The sequence below is a fragment of the Macaca thibetana genome, chromosome 3 (assembly GCF_024542745.1).
Source record: "Macaca thibetana thibetana isolate TM-01 chromosome 3, ASM2454274v1, whole genome shotgun sequence".
Classification (NCBI taxonomy): domain Eukaryota; kingdom Metazoa; phylum Chordata; class Mammalia; order Primates; family Cercopithecidae; genus Macaca; species Macaca thibetana.
In genome coordinates, this window is record NC_065580.1 from 99656252 (window position 1) to 99675523 (window position 19272).

The 19272-nt window shown below is 37.7% G+C and overlaps 1 protein-coding gene across 4 annotated transcripts in view; it reads right to left on the reverse strand.

The window, feature by feature from the left end:
• The window catches only part of CPVL (carboxypeptidase vitellogenic like), a 205656-nt gene that overhangs the window by 173905 nt on the left and 12479 nt on the right, over positions 1–19272 (reverse strand). For 2 of the 4 annotated variants that reach the window (XM_050783202.1, XM_050783200.1), the window contains exon 2: positions 17294–17416. The gene's annotated coding sequence lies outside the window, so the exon portion shown is untranslated. Of the gene's footprint in view, positions 1–5871; positions 6060–6995; positions 7537–17293; positions 17436–19272 lie in introns of those variants that run through there. The other 2 variants (XM_050783206.1, XM_050783205.1) reach the window with 2 other exon arrangements.

The window sequence follows — 19272 nt, forward strand, 5'->3', positions numbered from 1 at the left end:
AGATTAACTTCCATTTTTAAATTTTTAAATAAATACTATTATATTAATTGGTATCTTTCAGTCTGTGTAATTACTTTAAGATTCATGTATGTTATACATATCAATAGTTCACTCCTTTTCATTGCTGAATTATATTGTATTGGACTGAAATATATTTGTCCATTTACTTGTTCAAGGACATCTGGGTTGTTCCTAGCTTTTGACTATTACAAATAAAGCTGCTGTTAACATTCGTGGACAAGTCCTTATGTGGACATATGCTTTCATTTCTCTTAGGTAAATACCTAGGTTGACACACATAGTAGGGAATGTTTAACTTTTCAAGCTATAAAACTGTTCTCAAAAGTGTTCTGCCATTTTCCATTCCCACCAGCAGTGTATGAGAGTTTTAGCTGCTCCATATCCTTCCCAACACTTATAGGGTCTTTTTGATTATCGCCATCATACTAGGTGTCAACTCACTGTGATTTAAACTTGAATTTTCCTAATGACTAATGATGTCCAGCATCTTTTTATGTGCTTATTTCCTATTTGTACAGTTTCTTTTTTGTAAAATGTCTATTTGATTTTTGCACATTATTTTAATTAGGTTGCTTATCTTCTTATTAAGTTGTAAAGGTTTATTTTATATAAAATATAAATCCTTTATAAAATATATATTTTGCAGATAATTTTGCCCAGATTTTGGCTTGCCTTTTCATTTCCTTAACAGTTTTTTTTGAAGAGCAAAAGTGTTCAAATTTGGCCAGGCACAGTGGCTCACACCTGTAATCTCAGCACTTCGGGGAGCCGAGATGGGCAGATCGCTTGAACTCAGAAGAGACCAGTCTGAGCAATATGGCAAAACCCCATCTCTACTAAAAATACAAAAATTAGCCAGGCGTGGTGGCACATGCCTGTAATCCCAGCATCCCTGGTGGCTGAGGCAGGAGAATTGCTTGAACCTGGGAGGCAGAGGTTGCAGTGAGCCAAGATCTCACCACTGCACTCCAGCCTGGGTGATAGAGCAAAACCTGTCTCAAAACAAAAACAACAACAACAAAAAAACCCAAAGATTATTCTTTCTTCACTGAGCTTCCCTTTGAAAGAAGTCAATTGACATATATGTGTAGGTCTATTTCTAAACTTTCTAGAGTGTTCCATTGATCTTTGTATATCTATTATGACAATACCACACTGTCGTGATTACCATAGCTCCATAATAAACCCTACATATAAATTCAAGTGTACAGTGTAAGTTCTACAACTTTATTCTTTTTCAAATGTTTTTGACTATTCTACATCTTTTGAACTTCCATATAAATTTTAGAATCAGTTTGTCAATTTCTAAAAAACAAGCCTGCTGATATTTTTATTGGCATTGCATTTAATCTAAAGATCAATGTGGGGAGAACAGATATCTAAATAATATAGTCTTCTGATTTATGGGCATGTATATCTCTTCATTTATGTCTTTTTAATTATCTCAACAATGTTTTATAGTTTTTGATCTAAAGGTCTTGCATAAGTTTTCTTCAAACCAATACTTAAGTTCATATTTTCGGCTATTTTAAATGGTATATTTATTGCAATTTCGGATTGATCTTTACTACTGTATAGAAACAAAATTGATTTTTATATATTACTCTGTCCTTTAACCTTGCTAAACTCACTTAATAGTTCCAATAATTTTTTGTGTGTAGGTTTCTTAGATTTTTTTTTATATCACCTATACTGGTTCAAAGAATTTTCCACAGTCATGTTGTCTGTTACTAGAGACTGCTTTATGCCTTTCTTTTTAACCTGTATGCCATTGTTATTTCTTTTTCTTTCATTAATACATTTGCCATAACCTTTGTTACAATGACAAATAGAAGTGATAGAATGGATATACTTGCACTATTCTTAAATTAAAAGCATTCAGTCTTTCACCATTAGGTGAGCTGTTAACTGTAGGCTTTTCATAGCTGCCCTTTATGTGGTTGAATTTTCTTCTTTTCTTAGTTTGTTAAATTTTTTCATCATGAATAGATGTTGAATTTTTGTCATATGCTTTTCTGCATATATTGAGGGGACCATATGTTGTTTCTTTTTAGGTGTATTAACATGGTGAATTACATGGGTTGATTTTCAAATGTTAAACCAACCCTGCATTCTTGAGATAAACCTTTTATTTGGTAAAATTTGTGAACAGTGTTTGTCACTATGTTCACAGGAGGCATGATTTGTAGATTTTCTTTTGTTGTAATATCTTTGTTTTGGTGTCAAGGTAATGCTGGCTTCATAGATTGAGTTGCAAAGTGAGTTTTTGCTTGTCTGTTTGTTTTGAGACAGGGTCTCACTCTATGCCTAGGTTGGAGTGCAGTGGTACAATATCAGCTCCCTGCAGCCTTGACTTCCTGGACTCAAGTGATTCCTGCCTCACCCTCCCAAGTAGCTAGGACCACAGGTGTGTGCCACCACACCCAGCTTTTTTTTTTTTTTTTTTTTTTTTTTTTTTTGGTTTTTGTAGAGGTGGGGTCTCACTATGTTGACCAGGCTAGTCTCAAACTCCTGGCCTCAATCTTCCCATCTCAACCTCTCAGAATGTTGGGATTACAGGCATGAGCCACTGCGCCCAACGTGGATAGCAAAGTATTTTACCCTCTTTGATTTTCTTGAAGTTTTGTGTAGAATTGATAATCTTTCTGATTTAAATGTCCGGTAAAATTAACCAGAGAAGCCATCTTGGCTTGATATGTTTTCTGGGTTTTTAGTTAGTTTGTTTGTTTGTTTTATGGGGAGGTTTCTAACTATAATAGCTTTATAGTTAGAAGCCTTTAATAACTTGAATAGCTATTGAGCTATTCAGGTAGTCTATGTCTTCTTGAGTGATCTCTAGTGGATGGTTTCTTTCAAAGAATTTGTCCATTTTATCTAAGCTGTCAAATATTATGGCAAAAAAGTTGGTTGTAATATTTTCTTATACTTTTAGTATCTACAACTGTATTGGTATCCCCTCTCTCATTTCTATAATTAATAATTTGTATCACTTCTATTTTTTTCTTGATGAATCCAGCTAAAGGTTTATCACTCATTGATCTTAAAAAAACAGTTTTTTATTCCAATGATATTCTCTATTTTTTGTTTTCTATTTCCTGTACCTTCTTGAACATTTGAAATATATTTATAATAGCTCTTTTAATGTCCTTGACTACTAGTTCTACTATCTGTGTCATTTTTTTCCTGTTTCCATTGATTGATTTTTCTCCACAATGTAAGATATATTTCTAGGCTTTTTTGCATGCATAGAGTACATATACTATATATGTACAAGTTAAAGAATAATAACAAAGTGAACAATGTTTACAACTCCAAACAACTTAACAAAAAGAATATTATCAATACCTTAAATGTGTCCCTGGTAACATCCCTACCTTGATCCACTCAAAGGTAACTACTATCTTGAATTTTGTGTTAAACTAACTTTTAATTATTTATTTTTGCTTAGGTATGTAATCCTAAAATAATATATTAATTTTAACTTCTTTAGACCTTTGTCAAATACAATAATTCTAGGCTTACTTTTTTCATTCAATATGTTTTTGAAATTCAACCAGATAAACATGTATCTGTTCATTCATATTCTATCCTAAATGGTATTTCATTAAATGAATATTCAAAAAATTATCTACTATCTGCAGACATGAGAGCTATTTCCAGTTTTTCTTTTTGCTTGTTTGATTTCACTGGTACAAACAGTGCTTCTATGACCCTATTTGAATATGTCTTTGGTGCACATATGCAAAAGCATTTCTAAAATATGTATCTTAGAGTGGTATTGCTGAGTTGAAGGTTATATGAATTTTCAACTTTGCTAAATGATACTAAATTGTTTTCTAAAGTAGTTGCACCAATTTACTCTTCAGTCAAAAGTGTGTTAATGTTTTTATTGCTCTACATCTTCACCAATATTTGGTTTTGTCAGACTATATAGTTTTGCCAATCTGATAGAAAAAAAACTGGCATCTATGAAAGTCATTTGTTTTTCCCTAAACATTTCCAGTTCTCCCTGCTTCCAAGCACATAGTAGAAGGAATTGCACTTCCTAAATCCTTGTTATAAGTGAGTTTGACTTGTACTGGATTGTGAAGGAATGTCTGCCAGTCCCTGGCTGGAGCAATTACTTACTGATGCAAAAACCTCTATGCTTTCCTTTCCTCTGGCAAGGAGGACTACAACATTGGAGGTAACTGTTGTGTGTCCCTGGGAACAGGAGTGATCATAATGAACAGATGACTGACCTCAGTTCCCAGATGACCTAAAATGGACATTTAATGTGAGTAAGAAGTAAAATTTTGTTGGTTCCTGAGTGTTGGTGGCAACAATATTACCTAGCATATCATAACACACAGAATATCTCATTGTGGTTTTAATTTGCTTTTTCCTGCTTACTAATGAGACTGCACATCTTCTGATGTTTTGTCTGGCTATTTTTTTATTTCATAAAATGCTCATTTGTTTATTTATTTAAACCATCTTTCAATGAGTTTGTCTTTCTCTTATTGATTTCTATAAGTTCTTTAGACATTTTGGATTCTCATCTTGTGTCAGTTTTGTTTCAATCCCATTACACAGTTTGTGGTTTTTCTTTTAATGGTTCTTAAACAAAACTTTTTATCTTAGAAAATTTCAAGCACACAAAGGAGAATATTATAATAAGCCTCCTTGTAGCCATAACCAGCTTCTACAATTATGGACTCATAGTCAATCTTTTTTGCATCTGTAATCTCTACCCATTCCTCCCACCCCTAGATTACTATGAAGAAAATGCCAGACATCCTATAGTTTTATCTATGTATCTCTAAAGATAAGAACTCCTTGCGATTTGGAGGCCCAGTGTTATGTGAGGGTCTCTGTTCCAATCCCCCAACCTGTATAGGCTGAAGGCTTTCCCTCTTCCCCCTCAAACCTCAGCTGTAGACTTCCAGGGAGAGTTTGTGTCTCAGCTAATCAGATGACTAAACACACTTAAAGACTATTTTTCCATTATGCTAAAAGCACTAGAAATAATTTAGTTTGGCATGTATGCATGTTGTTTAGACATGTACTACTAAGTATGTATTATGTGTGCATGATTTTTACATGTGTGTGTTTATCACTATCCATTTAATCTATAAGCTTCTAAGAGGTATGAACTATTTCTATTCGCCATGTTTTAAGTAATACCCAGCCCAATGTGATTCAGAAATAAATGTATAATAAACTCTATTTGATGAAAATAAAAGTCCTGGTGATTATTAGGACATCATGAGGAAAATGAACTCAAATTGTGGCTTGATTTTCATAGGCAATTCTAAAGGACATATAAGAAATTTATCTTACATAGAATAAAATGTGGAATTTTCCCCATTTTATTCATTTCCGTTTTCTTTCTTTCATACTTATTCTAGGTAGTCTATGCATTGTATATTCAATACTGTTTTTGAAAGGCATGTAACTCAAAATATATGGTTGTATTAGGAATAAATACACTATGCTGATATTACCACTGTAGAAGATTCTATTATTCAATCCCTTAAAATATGTCATCCTATTGAGTTGCTTCTTCTAAGACATTCATGTACAGTGTTCTCTGTCTTTTAGAGTTTAACAAAATTCCATTTTCATACCTCTCTAAACACACCATTTTCATTGTTATTTTTAAAAACTTACCATTAGTGATTTCTGTCCTATTTTGTTTTTATATAAATGTCTATATACAATAATGTTATGTTAATTAAAAATAAATATAACTGTTTTGTTATTGTTCTATTATCTTTCACTTAAACAAGGGGAAAGGGAGATTAAGTAGCTAAGAGTGTACTAAAGAGTAACTGAAAAGACCAAAACAGGACCATTGGCTTTTTCTACCTATTCTTCTTCGGCTTCTGCCTTTTCGTGTCCTATGTATGGCTGCCATCATGTGCTGCTCTGTCTTTTCTTCTCAGGGCCTGCTTGATACATTTGATCCAGAAAAGCTTCTTCCTCCTTTCTGACCACTGTTTGCTCAGTCAGAGCTGGTGTGCCTATAGATCTTCACACCCTTATTCCATGGCTACCTGGCAGGAATAAGATGCATTTTATATATATATACATACACACACACACATATACATACACACACATACAGGTTGCTGCTCTGTTGCTCAGGCTGGGGTGCAGTGGCACCATCATAGCTCATTGCAGCCTTGAACTCCTGGACTCAAGCGATCCTCCTGCCTCTGCCTCCTAAAGCACTGGAGTTACAGGTGTGAGCACCATGCCCAGCTGTGGTATCCTTTTGATCCTTGTGTTTGGCCTTCTTGACTAATCCATTGCTCCCAGACTTCTACCAGAAGCCCATTCTCTGGAGGTAAACTGCCAGGAATCCTATGGGGTGGAGGGGGATTCTCTGAGCTCTTAAACCCGGTCCTAAAGTGCTTCCTTGGCTACTTTATGTTTAACAACAGATTGCTGGTGATACTGATGAAACTCTTCTTTTGTTTTAATATCTGACAAATTTCTTGCTAATCTTAATTACCAGAGCAACTCTAGGGAACAGTGAATCTTCAAACACAAGATTTTAATATGCTTTCCTTCACGTCAGTGTTCCTTTTATCTATACCTCTAGTAAAACATTTGTTCCATTTGATGCCAAAGATCTGCTCTTTCTTTAATTAATTTTGAATACTACACATGTTAGATTTTCCCCCATCATTCATATTTTCTCCAGTTGTTCATCTTGGGACGAATTTAAGTAATTTGTACATGTCCTTAGTTTAAAATGGGTTTTGTACATTCACTGAATATTTTGAAGAAAAACCAACCATTACATGACAAATGTATGTCTTCTAGAATTTTTATTTCTAAACTCCATGGAACACTTCTGTGTGACTTTCTGTAATATCTAATCTCAGGCAAAAATGATTTACTGTATTAGTCTGTTTTCACACTGCTGATAAAGACATACTCGAGACTGGGCAATTTACAAAAGAAAGAGGTTTAATTGGACTTACAGATCCATATGGCTGGGGGGAGTCTCACAATCATGGCGCAAGGCTAGGAGGAGCAAGTCACATCTTATGTGGACGGCGGCGGGTAAAAAGAGCTTCTGCAGGAAAACTTCCCCTTATAGTACGATCAGATCTCGTGAGACTTACTCACTATCACGGGAATATCATGGGAAAGATCTGCCCCTATGATTCAATTACCTCCCACGGGATCCCTCCCACAACATGTGGGAATTCAAGATGAGATTAGTGTGGGGACACAGCCAAACCATATCAATTACATTGCTCTATGACTCAGCTGATTCATTTCAAAACGACTGTTTCTGAGGTGTGTCAATAGAGATGGAAGGCGCTGGACATAATGAACTGCCGGTTTCCCCCTAGTTCTGACTCTTGCCTGCAGAGCCCTAACATTGCTTACATATGCGCTGCTCTTTCACATGAAGGAACGGTGCAGACATCAACTAATACGCTTCCTACGGCATTCTTTCTGCTACGCTCGCAGAAACCCCAAAGCTCTTCGGAGCATCCAGGGGATTTCACAGGTCTGTAAAGAAGAACAACCTGTAAATTGGGCTTAGTGATTCTGTGGGGATACAAACCAACATAATACATACGTAATGGAATAAACTACAGCATTAGCCAGTTCAGAGTCTTAAAGCTGAGCTTGTTAGAAGAAGGAGCGTCACAACTCAAGTAAACTAATATGGTGGGGATCCTAGACGGAGAGGAATCTACCCAGAATCCTCCTCAATTCAGCCCCGAGCTTTTTTTCCCCGAGGGCCTTCTTTGTACAGAGTTTAAAAGTCAGAGACTTTTAACCTTTCTTTCACATGTGGACCGGAAAGACAAACTCTAAAACTTTAAGGGGCACTATTAAATCAAATTCCACAAACTAAATACTTGTCCGGAGATGAACAATTCAGAGTACAGCAGTTATTGCGGGCTAAATCCAAGCATATGACATAATTTAGAAATCTACCAGTGTGTCTCCAGAGAATGCATTTTCATTTTTCCATAAAATAATACATGCCTATCAAATCCATCTAACATTATCGAATCCATCACTTTTTAAGAAATGAAGTTGTTGCAGCTGAAGCTTTTAAGCATGCCCTCACATATAGTTCTTACAAATGGACTTAAGGGCTGATTTGGAGGGATGCCCCCAATTCCCATATGTTTGTCTTTAAAGAACAATCCAGCTGTATCTGAAATAATTGTCCTCCTCAACAGAGTGCGCAGTGTAGGGTGCAGTGGATGGTACACAGGAGAAAAAAACTCATGGAATGGTGGAGACAGCCCCCTAGTCAGCCAGATGGGCCAAGTCAGATGTAGGGTCAGCAGGATCACATGTATATGCTTGGATTACATTGCCACCTAGAGGGAACCCAGGAAGTACCTAGGTTTCCATATATGGGGGGATTCTACAATGATTCAGTCTTTTAATGGGGCATCTTATTGTAAATCATTAAAACAGCACTACCTCCTCTCCAGCATCCAGCCCACTGAGTTCTCAGCAGCATGGTTGCTGTGGGCATCACAGCTGATTTCTGTTAGTTGATTGGTCGCATTCAGTTGATCAACATTCTGCTCCAGGAACACTGGGACTTCTACACCTAGGCTCACCCTTGGTTATGATAGCATCAGTGTCTAAAGTTTCCTTAATATGCTATAACAATAATCTCTGTCTCATCTATCATCATGTTGCCACCTATTTATCATCCAAAAAAATTATTTAAAATAACCAAGTCTTCGGATTCAGGAAAACCACTGGAATCAAATTGATTTCCCTTGTAGTTGGGAAATGAATTTTAAATTATTCATGTTAACACCCTCCAGATAAATTGAATTTTTAGAATATTTAAGAAAAGCTTAGTAAAGTCGATCTTTGACATTAACAGATTCCATTTTTTAAATATTAATTTCATATTAACCATTGCTTGTTGACATACAGTCATCTGACCAACGATTTCAAGAATCATTAATGTTAATTGGGAAAGAAGTAAAACCTTAACATTTTAATATTATAAAACATTTTTTTTTCAACTTTTGTTTCCAGCTATATGACTCACTAGATACCTGGAGAAGCTTTTCTGCCACTTAAAAATGCTGGATAAGGCCGGGTGTGGTGGCACACTAGCGTTTTGGGAGGCTGAGGCAGGTGGATCACCTGAGGTCAGGAGTTCGAGACCAGCCTGGCCAACATGACAAAAACGTGTCTCTACTAAAAATACAAAAATTAGCTGGGTGTGGTGGCAGGCGCCTGTAATCCCAGACACTCGAGAGGCTGAGGCAGGAGAATCACTTGAACCCGGGAGGCGGAGGTTACAGTGAGCTGAGATTGTGCCACTGTACTCCAGCCTGGGCGACAGAGCGAGACTCTGTATCAAATGAATAAATAAATAAATAAATTTTAAAAAGCTGGATGAGATAGTTTTTAAGAAAACATAAAAACATTTTTAGAAATGCACACCTAAGCTTATAGGAAAGTCAAGGAAATCTTCAAAGGCCAGAAAAGTAAGCAGGAACCCAGAGAAAAAAAGCCCTGTAGTTGGCATTGTGCTGAATGCATCTGCCAGGTGCTGGTAGCCTCCAGTGGGGGCCTAACCTTCTGCAGCCATATAATTTATCCTCCAGTCCAGAGTGATTGTGAAGTGAAAGGTGGTGTTATTAATAATATATGAGGATTTCTGCCCCTGCTTGGGATGTAGAAAGCTATGAGAGAATGTCACCCCCATCCTAACAACAAGAAAATGATGAACAGTGTACAATATTATAACTTTCTTTCCTTAAACTCATCAGAGACTTGAGGTCACAAGGCAACCAGGAAAGTGAACCTCAAAGGATAAAAAGCATTTCTAATAAGAGTCAGGATATGGAATTGTTGCACCTTTGGCAGAATATGGGAGGAAGAGGGGGGTGCCCTGGAGTGAGTAAGAAGAAATATTTTTTAAAAAAAATAATGAATTCCTTACTTTGGGAGGCTGAGGCGGGCAGATCACTTGAGGTCAGGTGCCCAGCCTATCCAACATGGTGAAACCCTGTCTGTACCCACAAAAAAAAAAAAAAAAAAAAAAAAAAAAAAAATTAGTTGGGTGTGGTAGTTCATGCCTGTAACCCCATGTAATCCCATCTACTTGGGGGGGCTGAAGCACTAGAATTACTTGGACTCGGGAGGTGGAGGCTGCAGTGAGCTGAGCACGCCACTGCGCTCTAGCCTGGGCGACAGAGGGAGGCTCTGTCTCAAAAAAAAAAAAGAATTTCTAAAGACTGAGTGTGCACTCATATCTCATATTAATTTAGAATAACTGAGAGAGGCCCAGACACAAGCGGAGTTCACACACACTCCCGAGCTTCTCTTCACAGTCTCCATGGGGAAGAGAGGGTGCTCTTGAGGAAGACTGGGGCAGGGTAAAAGGCTGGAGAGAGCCCCCCTTTGATGGCACAGGATGCAGGAGGAGATGGCTGCCCCCACACCTTGATGCTCCTCTCATGGGAGCAAAAGCCTTAATTAAGCTGTCAGGAAGAAGCAGCAAGCCCTTGAGAAGCAAAGCCCTCTGCCTCTGGAGGGGGACCAGCAATCCCGTCTTTCCATATTTTGGTATGCAGGCAGAGATCTGCTTCTGGGGAAAGGATAGAAGCAAAAGCCATCAGCCCCTGAGGAGAGACAGCAAAGCTCTTCGAGGCCTGGAGGCTACACCAGTAGATAGCCAAGGTCTGCTTCTCCTCCCAGAGGGACAGGAACCTGTCCAGACAAGGGACAGGTTGCTCAGCTGATTAGCCACGGGGACATAAAGCAGGATGGAACATGATAGAGAGTGGATTTGGAAGGGGTAGAAAGAAAATATCCAGCACAATGATTAAAGAATTTTGAGAGGCCAGGTGCAGTGACTCACATCTGTAATCCCAGCACTTCGGGAGGCCGAGGTGGGTGGATCACCTGAGGTCAGGAGTTCAAGATCAGCCTGGCCAACATGGTGAAACCCCGGCTATGCTAAAGATACAAAATTAGCTGGGCATGGTGGCATACACCTGTAATCCTAGCTACTTGGGAGGCTGAGGCAGGAGCATTGCTTGAACCCGAGAGGTGGAGGTTGCAGTGAGCCAAGATTGCGCCATTGCACTCCAGCCTGGGCAAAAAAGAGCGAAACTCCATCTCGAAAAAAAAAAAAAGAATTTTTAGAGTGACACAGGATCAAGAAGCTAGAAGAGAGACACAAAATAACCAAGCAAAATTCTATAAATGAAAAACATAAAAATTGTGTTCATTTCAGTTGATAAGCAGTAGATTAGACAATGATATGGCTTGGCTGTGTCCCCACCCAAATCTCATATTGAATTGTAGCTCCCATAATTCCTGTATGTTGTGGGAGGGACCCAGTGGGAGATTATTCAATCCTTGGGGTGCTTCCCCCATACTGTTCTCATGGCAGTGAATAAATCTCACGAGATCTGATGATTTGTTTTTGAGACAGGGCCTCTCTCTGTCGCCCAGGCTGGAGCGTAGTGGCATGATCTCGGCTCACTGCAACCTCTGACTCCTGGGTTCAAGTGATTCTCCTGCCTCAGCCTCCTCAGTAGTTGGGATTACAGGCACATGCCACCACTCCTGACTAATTTTTGTATTTTCAGTAAAGAGGGGATTTCACTATATTGGCAAGGCTGGTCTCAAACTCCTGACTTCAGATTTTCTGCCCACGTCAGCCTCCCAAAGTGCTGGGATGATAGGCATGAGCCACTGCGCCCGGCTGAGATCTGATGATTTTATAGGCATTTCCCCTTTTGCTTGGCTCTCATTCTCTCTCTTGCCTGCCACCATGTAAGACATTCCTTGCTCTTCCATCATGATTGTGAGGCCTCCCCAGCCATAGGGAACTGTGAGTCAATTTTTCCTCTTTCCTTTATAAATTACCAGTCTTGCGTATGTCTTTATTAGCAGCATGAGAACAGACTAATACAGATAAGTTGATAGATAGCCAACAGGAAGGAGAGTAGTAGAAGATAAGTTTCCTAAGCAGAGCATAGGGAAAAAAAACAAAACAAAACAACAGCAGCAACAACAACAAAAAAAACAGTGAAAAACATGAAAGAAGGGTTGGGAAGTATTGAGTGAGAAAGTCTAACATATGTCTAATTCACTGACATTTTAGGACAGATTAGGCAATATTCAAAGAGATCGTGGCTATTTTCCATAATTGAAAAAAAAAAAGACCATGACTATTTATTTATTCTGACTACGGAGATCCAGAAGAGAAGTCAAGAAGGCCAATAGGTCCTGAGCAGGATAAATAAAAATAAAGTCACATTTAGATACACTGTAGGAAAGCTTCAGATTCCCCCAAACAGAGAGAAAAAAAGAAAAAAAAAATGTCAAAACGAAATAATAACTACATTAATAGTGGACGTCTTATTGGCAAGAAAACATGTCAGAACACAATGGGTTTGTCTTTATTAGCAGTATGTCTCTTCAAATTGCTGAAGGAAATTAACTGTCGGCTTGAATCCTACACAAATCTAACTTTGATTCCAAAGGAAAGACAAAGTAAACACATTTATAGACAAAAATTGAAAGGGATTACTACTAAGACACCCTTACAAAGAAGCTTTAAAAGGATTTTTTTAGGAAGAAAAAAGAATACAGAAGGAAGATCTAATATGCAAGAAAGAATTTTGAGCCAAGAAAATGGGAAACTTCTGTTTAAACCTAAATTAACGTAGACAGTATAAAACAACAAATAATGGCTAACTTCTCATGTTTAAAAAATGAGATTGAGCTGAAATACTAGAAGGAAGAGCATATAAATAGGAAGCCAGGAAGGAAAGGGAAAGCAACTTCGTGCTCTTTGATCACTGGTCAGAATGGTAAGAATACGGATAAACATTAGGCTTGGTTAAGCTTATATGTTAAAATGCTTAGGTTAACTTCTAAATGAATAGAAACAGTGTTTATAACTTCCAAATAAATACAGAGAAAATGGGAATGAAAAAAAATCATTTAATGCAAAAGAAGGCAGGAAAGAGAGGGGAGAAAATATAGAAGGAAGAGACAAATATAAAATAATTTTCTCCATAAGATAAAATATTTTTAGTTTAGTGAACATTGTCTTCCAGCACAGAGACACTAAAAAATTTATTCACTGGGAAACTTATTCCTTTCTAGTCTTCAGATCGCTTAAAGTGATTTATACCTATATAGGAGATCGTTTCTTTTTCTTTTTTCTTTCTTTTTTTGTTTTGTTTTGTTTTGTTTTCTTTTTTTTTTTTTTTTTTTTTTTTTTTTTTTTTTTTTTTTTTTTTTTTTTTGAGACGGAGTCTCGCTCTGTCATCCAGGCTGGAGTGCAGTGGTGCTATCTCTGCTCACTGCAACCTCCGCCTCCCGGGTTCAAGCAATTCTCCTGCCTCGATCTCCTGAGTAGCTTGGATTACAGGTGCACATGCCCATGCTGGGCTAATTTTTGTATTTTTAGTAGAGATGGGGTTTCACCATGTTGGCCAGTCTGGTCTCAAACTCCTGACCTCAAGTCATCCGCCTGTCTTGGCCTCCCAAAGTGCTGGGATTACAGGTGTGAGCCACCATGCCTGGCCCTTTTTTTTTTTTTTTAACTGACTTTTCCTCTGTCCCCTCATTTTTTTTCTAGCTCTTTTCCTTCTTCCATCTGTTTATCTATCTGTCCACCTACTAATATCTACCTATTTATCTATCTATCTGTCCATTCATCCATCTGTGCAGTCATCCATCCATCCATCCACTTTACTGTCTATACCCCAACCCTCTTTCCTTCTAAACACCTACCGTTATCATTATGCTCCCGCCTATCTATCTGTTCTTTCATTCATTCACTTTATAACCAAAATCTTTTTTTCCAACCCAGACCTCTCTCGAAACCCTGCTACTTGACATCTCCTTAGACATTTCATAGGTGCCTCAAACTTCACATGTCCCAAACACAACCCTTGGTTCCATCCCTACACAAAGTTTCCCTCCCCAAGCCTTCACCATCACAGCAAGTGGCACCATCAACCATTTAACTGCTCAGCTAAAAACCTAGGAGTCACCTTGATGATTGTTTATCTCATGCCTCACATTCCATCATCAGCAAGTGTTGTCAGATTCTACCCTGAGTCTGATGGTGTCTTGCCATCTCTGCTGCTACTATCCTCTGTCCACACAATCAGCTTTTCTTTGAAACCACTGGAATAATCACATAGCCATCATGCACCCTGCTCTTCTGACTATCCTTTTCCACAGCTGCCAAAGTGATCTTTTCAGTATGAATCAGAACATGTCATCCCCTTCCTAAAAGCTTCTGTGGCTTCCCATTGTGTCTAGAAATAAACAGAAAATCTCCACTGTGACCCACGTGGCTGCTAGGATCTGACATCTACTCAGCCTCTGACCTGGTCTTCCTCTGCATGCCGTTTAATTCCTTTGACACCAGCTCCACTGGCCGCCTTTCCTGTTCCTCTAACACACCCAGCTCGTGTCTGACTCAGCCCTTTAGATCTGCTGTTCCCTCCTCCAGACCTGCAAGATCAGGTCTCTGCTGAAATGTCACATCCTCCAAGAGACGTTGCCTGAGCATGCTGTTTTATGTTCATCTGAACACTTATTTTTCAGCATTTGAAGTTATCTTTTTTAAAAAACAGTTCATTGTCTGTGCCTCTTGAAGGCAGGGACTTTGTTTATTGTTATATTCTCAGGGTCTATACATATGCCTGGATCATAGTAGGGGCTCAGTTACTGTTTGTTGAGTGACTGTTTGGCATTAATTAATTTATTTCACAACTTGGAGTGGAATTCGCCATCTACATTGATATGAAAAATGACTTAAATCCCTATGCTATATCAAATTAAGGCAGATAATCAGCCAATAAAAATGCACTTGCCACAAATTTGACCAATCAAAGGTTAATTACTATGTAAAGAGTTATTACAAACTAATAAAAAGAACACTAACACACCAGTTAAGGGGCATTATAGTCCAGGCAGGACCCCACCTACCAGAGCTAACCAGCATTTGCACCTCCTCAGTCATGGTTTTGAGGTCTCCTGCCTCCTTAGGATTATAGGGGACCCAGCATCTCTCTTGGTGTCAGAAAACAGGAGGTGATCCTCCAATATCATGCAGACACACTTACAGTCCTCATGGACCCTTTGAAAACAGCCCCTCGATTTTCTTTTTGCCAAGCTTGGGCATAAGGCTTATTTGTGTTAGGCCATGCTGCCATCTTGGGAGAACCCTTCAGAAGTCTCCGTCTCCTCACACAGCACTGCATGAGAGTGGGCATGGAATGCCATCCTTAAGAACCACCCCATCCCACTCCAAGTCATGAGGAAGAGTGCTCCCTTCACTCTTTGCTAGATCAGTTCTGCCTGCCTTCCCACGCAGTGTCAGCCTTCCTCGGTCAACCTTGTTGAGAAAAGACTCCTGAATGCTCTGCACAGAAACTCAGGCTGAAGTTTTGCACTTTGAGAATTTTTTGACCACTCTCAGATGCTAGAAAACCTAGGAACCCAGACTCAACACAGATTCTTCATGGAGTGAGAAGGAAAGACTGTGACACTTGTCCTAAGTCTCCTTCCTAAGCAAGAACAAGGCAGATGTTAGTAACACGAATGATTATTATTTTGATATATGTCCTTTGCCAAATAGAATTACTCTGATATATGTAAATAAATATTCTCCTTTTTCTAAGAAGAGAAACCATCAATAATTACCAGGTTTTTTATTTCTCAAATTACAAAATAATAACTATTCTATTTTATATCAGTGCAAAACACAGGTAAGAACTGGACATTTGTGGAGGGGCTATATACCATTCGTTAGGTTCATTTTTTTTGTTATACTTTGCAAAACTAAGTTAGTGCATGTGAGGATTTATTTATTATTGCAAGCAAATCAACTTAAGCATTACAAACAATCTAATCACTGTCTTATTTTGAAAGCATTAAGATAACTTACATTGCTAAGCATTCTATTGATCTTTTGTTATTTGTCTTGTATTTTCAAATGATTATATTTCCCTGCAAACAGTGGAAATATCAATGAGAAATAAGATGTCCTTTCATCAATGATGTAGATTATTTCGTTTCCAAATATTCACATATTATGCTTACATATGTTTCGTTATTAATATTCTGAAGTCAGTCTGTTCTCCAATAGTTTTTTTTTATTAGAAAGGAAAATATTTCACATCAAACATTTTAATAATATTGTGAATCAAATTTAAAATATTTTTAAAATGTGATAAAGTACCAATAGTGATATCTAGGCCAGGCGTGGTGGCTCACGCCTGTAATCCCAACACTTTGGGAGGCTGAGGCGGGTAGATCACGAGGTCAGGAAAGATCAAGACCATCCTAACTAACACGGTGAAACCCTATCTCTACTAAAAATGCAAAAAAATTAGCCAGGCGTTGTAGCACATGGCTGTAGTCCCAGCTACTCAGGAGGTTGAGGCAGGAGAATTGCTTGAACCCAGGAGGCACAGGTTGCAGTGAGCCAAGATCATGCCACTGCATTCCAGCCTGGGCGACAGAGCAAGACTCCATCTCAAAAAAAAAAAAAAAGGTCATCTAAATTGATATAAAAATGACTTAAATCTGTATAAATCAAAGTAAGGCAAATAATGAGCCAATAAAAATACCTTTGCCACAAATTTAACCAATTAAAGATTATTATGATTACTATATAAAGATTACAAAATAATAAGAAGAGCACTAACACACTAATTAAGGGGCACTAGAGTCCAAAGATTAAGAGCTCAGGCTCTGGAGTTAGAGCTGGGTTCAAATCCAGGCCCCGTCACATTCTGTGTGATGTTGGACAAGACTCGTATCATCCATCTACCTCTTAAGAGTTCTAATTTCTAATACGGAGATAATAAGCATGACTGCTTGCAATGTAATTGAAAAGAGTAAGTAAGATCATACATGAACAACTCTTGGTGCCAATTACTGTTACTCAGTACTTACTATTATTTTGCCAAAAGATATGAATAGGCAGTTTGCAAAAGAAGAAATACAAATGACTAGTAGACATAAGCAAAAAGTCAATCTCCCTAGTAATCAGTTAGATACAAATGAATACAGCAATGGGAGGCCATTTTTTCCTAGGGAATTTGTGTTTTAAAATATATTCTAGTTCTCGATCATGATATATGTGGTGAGTTCTGGAATGAATATAAATTCAGACACTTTTTTCCAGAAGGCAGCTAGGCAATTTTTATCTAGTGCTTTAAACATTTTCATAGCCTTTGACCAAGGCTTCAGCTATTATTCTACTCCAGCAGGCATTACTCACATTGTAGTTTGAACTGGGGCTCCTGGCAGCAACATTTATGTAGAATACACTGTGTTTGGTGGTTCCTAGCGTTGTGCAGCTGGTGCCCCTGCCACTGATGTGTTTAATTTACAGCAATCAAGCCTAAGAAAATAAACAGAAAGGCACAGATAGATTTATGTGTAAGGATGGTGGTCCAAGAGTAATTCAAAAAAAAGCCAAAAACTGTGAAACAACCTAAATTTGAATCAATGGAGGAATAACAACATGAATTATTGTAGATTAATGGAAAGGAATTTTATATTGCCATTAAAAGTCACATTAGAAATCTATAATGACATGGAAAATAATTGTACAAGTTCATTCCAAAAGGAAAGTAGCTTTATTATTGCCTCCAACTAGAAAAGTAAAATGTACTCATTTAAAAAATTACACAATCTAGAAAAACTAAATCAAGTAGACACTAATAATCTTAACATTCCAAAATAGACATTTTTTATATAGGTCCTAACAAACATTTTCCACATGAATGTTCATATTGCTATGTAATGTAAACTGCAAAAATCAGGCTGCTAAACTGCTAATTCCCAAGGCGGGGAAAAGTACCAAAGTATTTTTTCATGGTGGAGGGAATATGGATGATTTCTTTTTTGTCTTACTTATCTCTTTTTTTTGCCTCTAACATGTCTACAGTAAGCGTGAATTACTTTATAAGCAAAACATCTTAAATAGCATAAATGCTGTAAATGACTTTTTCTTACTTAAATTATGACTATGTCTTTCAATGCTCTGAAAGATGGAATATTTTTTGAAAAGACAATATTCATTTTGCAAAATGAGAACTCACACTCATTAATCATTGTGCCGTCTTCCTCTTAAGGAAAACCTGCAAATGCATATGCAAATGAGCTGAACTTCTATTATAAGATGGTGACAGGATGCTCTACAGAAGAGAAGGTAATGATAGAGTTTGAAAAATAGGAATGCAGAAGAAGGTTAGCAGTGGTGGAATCTTTCTATTCAATGCCTTAAAAGAGTTGTATTAATCTGATAGTGTTCCACCTACCAGTAATGAAATAAGATCATAAGCAGCATTAAAACACAAAAGCTCCTCATTGTGACATGACACAGAGTGTAGCAGAATAGGGATATGGGGACCCAGATCAAAATGAAAAGGTAGAAAGTTGTAATATTCTTCAGACGTTTTCATAAGTCCTGTCAGATAATCCTATTTAACTACTTGACGAGTTTAGTCTGTATTACCCACATTAAACCTCCTAGGGTATTTTTATCCAATATCACACATTTGGATCAAAACTTTAAAATATCAGCTCAACGTTCAAATACTTTGTCTACACAATTACATACACTCATGCCTAAAAATACAAGTTGAGTAAACCCAATGTCCCTCAAGATCGTTAGCATTTAGCAAAGATTTAATGTCAAAAGAGGGTCTGAAGCATTAAGGTTCTTGAATATAACTGTCCCAAGGAGAATTGGAGGTAGGCTTATAGGAAATTAAATTCCTTGAACAGGATAGAAGAGAATAGAGACAGCATCCTATTGTGTTAATCCCATTTCTGCCCTTTCGTGTGGAAAATCAGGACAGCCTGCTGCCTTTAAATGGCTTGAGAATCCAGAACAAAGATAAACACTCAGCTGGATTCTACATTTCTGAAATTCTATTACAGGAAAGATTCTTGGGTTAGAGAAGGGATATATGAAAACAGCAAAGCATCATCACTGCCCTCCAGAATCTTCCCATTGTATGAGAGAGACAGGTAGGAAGGCAACTGGAAAATATGGCAGACTTTTTTTTTTTTTTTTTTTTTTTTTTTTTGAGATGGAGTTTTGCTTTTGTTGCCCAGGCTGGAGTGCAATGGGCAAACTTGGCTCATCGTAACTTCTGCCTCCTGGGATGAAGCAATTCTCCTGCCTCAGCCTCCTGAGGTAACAGGCATGTGCCACCACACCCGGTTAATTTTGTATTTTTAGTAGAG